This window comes from Lotus japonicus, chromosome 6, assembly GCF_012489685.1.
Source record: "Lotus japonicus ecotype B-129 chromosome 6, LjGifu_v1.2".
NCBI classification, from domain to species: domain Eukaryota; kingdom Viridiplantae; phylum Streptophyta; class Magnoliopsida; order Fabales; family Fabaceae; genus Lotus; species Lotus japonicus.
The window spans coordinates 752828-758827 of record NC_080046.1 but is presented as its reverse complement, the minus strand read 5'-3'; positions in this window follow the sequence as shown (position 1 = coordinate 758827).

The window sequence follows — 6000 nt, the reverse complement described above, 5'->3', positions numbered from 1 at the left end:
CCTCACACTTGAAAGGATAACTACCATAAGCTCTGACCTATATATATATATATATATATATATATATATATATATATATATATATATAGAAGTTTTATTGTTCAGTTACGTAATATGTTATTAATTAGCATTTACACTTGAGTTCTTACTGAGTCCCTGAGATTCTCTCCCGACACTTGCACTGACTTGAGCGTCGAAGTTTCTTCTGCAGGTCCCCGTTCACAATGGAACCTAGAGCTTTTCCATATCAACAAGGACAACAATCACATCATTCCACCGTGAACTACTATCGCGGCTTAGAGAGACATCGCTCAGACGATCAGGACCGAACATCAAGCATTTGCAAACCTTTTGTCAACCCTACTTTGGCATGTGTGTGTACGTTTGAAGACTAAATGGATATGTATCTCTCTGCCAAACTCTCTCGCCTAATGTTGAGAGCATAATTATTAAAAACACTTGTAGGCTTGGGTGTGAAGGGATGAGGGGCTTTCAACAAGGTCTTTTTGGGGAAGTGGCGGTGGAGACTTTGCATGAATAATCCAGGCTTATGGTGTACAATCCTCAAGGCGAAATATGGGGTCCAAATGGTGATTGGATGAACTCGCGGGCAAATGCATCCCTTTGGTGGTGTGACATTCGAAGATCATGTTTGGACGATCCTGGAGGCAGCTGGCTTTCAAATTCCATTTCTAGGCGCTTAGGCGATTGCAGTAGCACTCGTTTTTTGGCTTGACTTATGGGTGGGGGATGCCCCGTTGGCTGTTCGTTTTGCATGTCTGTACAATCTTTCTTTGCAGAAGTTTGGCTTAGTCTCAGAGGTAAGCAAATACATGGACGTGGTTAATTCCGTGGCGTGGAGCTCTTGGAGATTAGGAGAAACCACTTGCAAAGGAGTTGTACATGATGGTAAACCAGGTATCTCTGAAGCTGTCTACGCCTGATGAATGGTGCTGGAATCCTGATGCTAATGCAGGTTACTCAGTTCGTTCTGCATATGCTGTTCTTCGAGGTTTGGAGAATATGCCTTCGGTGCCGGTTTTCAGTCAGGTTTAGAGGGCTTGTGTTCCCTCGAACACTAAGGCTTTTGTTTGGAGACTGCTCTTGGGAAGGGTACAAACGAAGCTTAATTTATTTAACTGTGGTGTTCCTTTTTTCTGTTGATGAACTTCGTTGTCCCTTTTACAAGCTGGAAACATAATCTTTAGAACACCTTTTCTTCCTCTGCCCTCGCATCTTGGCTGTTTGGTACGATTTTTACAATTGGTTGGGTGTTTCTAGTGCGCTCCCGCGGGAATGTTGGGCTCATTTCCTGCAACATGCCCAAGGCTGCTGGAATCCTAAAAAGCAGCGGGATTGGTGGTCTATTTGGTGCTTCGTGGTTTGGACCATTTGGGTCTTGAGGAATAACTTGGTTTTCCGGAATTCGGAAACTGACTGGGGTAATGTCTTGGACTTTTTTTTTACCAGCAAAAAGAATTGTATTAAATAAGGGGTACTAGGTGTACTCCAAACTCATACTAGGAGAAGAAGTAGAAAGAAAAAAAAAATGTACAAGAATCCCACAACACGGTCAACACCCCATGTTTCCTAATAAAAACACAAGATAAAACCCGTTGTCCCATTGTAATGTCTTGGACTTGATTAAATGGAAGGCTTAGGTCTGGATCTCTTCTAAAGTGAAGGAGTTCTGTTGCTCCCATTTTGAATGGTTAATGAACCCACAGGTGTGCATCTCGCATGTCTGATTGTTGGGACGTGTTTGGGATCTTGTAATTTGGGTGCTCTGTTGCCCCATTTCTGTTTCGCTTATTTTCTTTCTCATCTTTTTATAACTCTTTCCCCCTCTTTGTATTGGGTTCTAGCACCCTTGTGCTAGTTTTTAATACATATTCATAGCTTATTAAAAAAAAATTATAAAAGTTAGAAACCTAATTAATAAACATTCAACCTGCATGCTCGGCCGTCGCAATGGAGCCACATGTGTGAAGTAATCCAGTATCATAAATTAATCTAATTAATTTGACTTTCCTTTTCATAAAATTTTAAATTATAATGCATATTAATGCATAGTTTTTTTTTTATTAGGTTAATGTTAGTTGTTACTCCGTTCCTTATTATAAGGCCATGCACTTTTGAGAGTTTTTCTTTTTCCTAAATATAAGTTCATTTACAATATCAATGGAGCATTAATTATTTTTTTCCAAAACTATATCCATATTTAATATGAAATAGACAATGTGATTTTGAAATAATAACTAGGAGAGAGAAATTTATAAATAATTAAATAAGGGTAATCTAGGAAAGTGAATAAATTCATTTACAAATTTATTGTTTGTAACTACTTTTCTTAATCTAAGAAAATTATGTAAAATGGACTTATATACAAGAACGAAGGGAGTAGTAAATTAGTTCCTTCATCAGGATTCGAACCCTGACCTTTAATTTCACCCTACAAATCTCTTTATTCCCTTAGCTCACCAACCTTCCCTACCATTGTAATGAATTGTCACCGTTTATTGATATGAATGTGTTAGGGCGATAAAACCCGTGCATATGATCCGCACGCAATTCCTACCAGATTACGATGAATTAGTAGTAATTCGGAGGTAGGATATATATCATTGAAACTTGTGACCAATCTTCAAAATTGTCAAGAAAATTTGAGCTGCGTTCAAACTCAAGCTAAACTTAAAATATATACTAATTTCAAAGCTAAGATATCAAGCAGAAAAGGAGTTCCAAAACCCAGTTGTGATAATTGTTACAGCTCGAAAATGCACGAGATTGAGACGAAATGCAAAACCCAAAACATTCTTGTATTTGCAGACATGTTTGACATTAATCACGGCATAGCTAGAGCCACGATGGATAACCTTAATGTATCACACACCTCTACGTCAAAGCAATTTGTAACTGTTTAATTATATGATTATTTAGTTTCAATGAGATTGCTCTCAATTCATTTTTTCTTTCTCTTCATTCTTTTTTACATCGAAAAAATAAAATCCATCCTTCAAATAAAGATTGATCACTAGACCTTTCTATCCTAACTCATATATTTCTCTCTCTTATCGCTTGAGTTATCCTTAGGACATTAATCACTTTTTTATTATGACCATGATTTTATTTTTTCTCTTGTATCGCTAATTAGTATGATTAGTTTTGAATTAAATAAGCCCTATACGGATAGGTGTTATTTAAGACATACAATAGGTTTAGATATGCTATGTGTCTTATTCCCTCAGTTAAGCAATAGTACCTCGGATTTGATTATGGTAAATGTAAAAAAGAAAGTCTTTGTAGGATTAGATACTTTTATACTATCGACCTTTTATATATATATATATATATATATATATATATATATATTTATAACTTTTGTTTTAAAAAAAATGTAAAAAAGAAACTAGGTGAAATTGAAATTTGCCTTCTGCCATGATATCATGTTCCTGATTTCAAAAAAAAAAGTTCCTTGAAGTATGCCTTTGTTTGAAATTTCCTTGAAGTATGCCTGATCTTTCTTTTGTAGTATTTTAAATTTGAAGTCTACTGGTATTTTAGGAAGTATGCTCATTTTATTTTTATTTCTCGGTTGAAAAATTATTTAAAATTTTCAATTTGCATAATAGCGTTGGCCGGGTATACCGCCACTAAATGTTGAAAAAAAAAATGTAACTTTTGCACATTAGCTGCACTTATATATACCACCATTAAGTTTAATAGCGGTTGAGCCATATCAGTTATCATTTAACCCTCGTTTATACATTTGTTTCGCCACTTTCCACGCTTGATTTTTAACTGACGCAAAGCGTTTTTAGCACCGTTCAATACCGATGTTAAACGCTAAAATTACCGCCGCTACTATTCTTATAGTGATAGCTCTTTTTCACACAATAATAATAATAATAATAATAATAATAATAATAATAATAATAATAATAATAATAATAATAATAGCTCAACAAAAATAAATGGCAAATTCTCACAGAAGTTAATTGCATGGAGATTCAGATAATAGTTGTTAAAGGCCAATAAATCCCAGAAAAAGAAAAGGAGAAGAAAAACCATTCGAACATTATCAAGCAGAGTACAAGTAATTGGGGCTCTAAATTATACGTCGTGGAAGATGACCTAGCTAGCATGCAAAAGCAATAATTGGGGGGTCCTGCATTTAGTCCCACAACTTATTTCTAATGTAGATGATGTAAGCCATTGCATTTAATGATTTTCCTTCATTGAGAATATTCCCCAAATAGATACTTCTTCACATTAAAAAGTATAAACCCTTTTTAAGTTTCCACTAAGGAAATGGATATATTATCTAGTAAAAAGTTGTATAATTTTGAACTGAATTGGCATCTTGACAAACTGTTAAAAAAAATTCAGCAGATTTGGATCATAAACCCGGTGTTCATTCTTTTTTTTTTCAACAGCAAAATATATTTATTTTAAAAATGACTTGAGAACAAAACTCTCTCAAATGAGTAAAGGTAAATATATATATATATATATATATATATGTAAAACAGAACAGAAATAAAAGTCACCTAAACCGAATAAGCCCACACAAGATAAAAAGATAATAGTTGTTTTTTTATAAGCAATTAAGAATATATTGAAGTGAAGCACAATGGGTACTTCAACCCAATACAAGAAAAGAGAAAAAGAAGAAATACAATAACTTACAAAGTCAAAGAATAGTTGTTAAAGGCCAATAAATATCAGCCAATAAAAACAGGCCCAATCACCAATATACTCCTATGCCCCCAAGAACTCAATCAAGCTTGGGTGCTCATTCATACTGTTTTAACTTTTAATGAACCATTTTCATCTCCTAAATTGAAAGGGCACTGTAGGATATTGTTCCAGCCAAAATGATCACAAAGCCCAAGAATAATTCAGCCAACCTAAATGTCTTACAACCATTTGCAAGTAAGTAAGCTAAGGAACATCTCATCCTAGCAATGGCTGAGTGGATCGTCTTGATATATTTAATGAAACATGACAAGGTTATTTAAAGATCATAATTATCCCGGAAGACCTTCAACAAGGCTTCCTAAAGACCTCGAGTTAAAGATACGATAAACTTTGTCCCTAGAAATACAAGTTTAGTCGTTCATTTACTCAAACATTATCATTATGAAAATTCTCAGCTCTTTTTAAAATTTGAGATTCTCTCTCTGATCTACAAACTTACTTAAGTGTTGGAGTGTCTTTTGTAGGTATACGCCACAATTCCTCGCTATGCTACATCGCGTTTATCTCTACCGAATCCAAAGTATTCAGCCTACAATCACCACGTGGTGGTACGGTGCTTCAGCGAAGTATAATCAAGAATCTTTATTTATAAAATTATTTTAATATGTTCATTCATTACAAGAATACTTATAATTATCGACAATTTTTTACTGGCAGCCACAAATTATATTCATTTGTAATTTTCCTAATTATCGAGGGCTTGACATTGATTAATTGTTGTTCTCTCAGGAAAAAAAAAACATTGCCGATGGCTATTGCCACCCATACCTGGCGAGAAGGCTTGGTGGTAAGTTGTAGGTGGCAGGAGCATTTGGCAGAAAGCTTATTAACGACATTTCCCGACGGTTTTAGTCGTTGTTAATGCCATCAGCCATTTTCTAACAATGTAGGTGTCTTTATGGCACTACCCATTTACCAACAGTTTGAACCATTGGTAACTTAACCTTTTATAGGTTATGGATGACTTTACCGACGATTCTTGCTGTTTGTAACTTATATAGGCCAGCATATCAATTTCATAACACTTCACTTTCTTTTTTATCTTTCTTTGGTTTTTCTATTTATTTTTTAAATTTTTTAATTATTGCAAGTTTTTTCCTTATTTGCTTTTGAATATGTTTTATGTTGTTTAGTGCTTGCTGTTTAAATGGAGCAATATAGGACGGACAAAGTCGTCGGTAATATAACTACAGACAAAATCATCGGTAAATTAATGATGACTTTTGAGAAACCATCAAT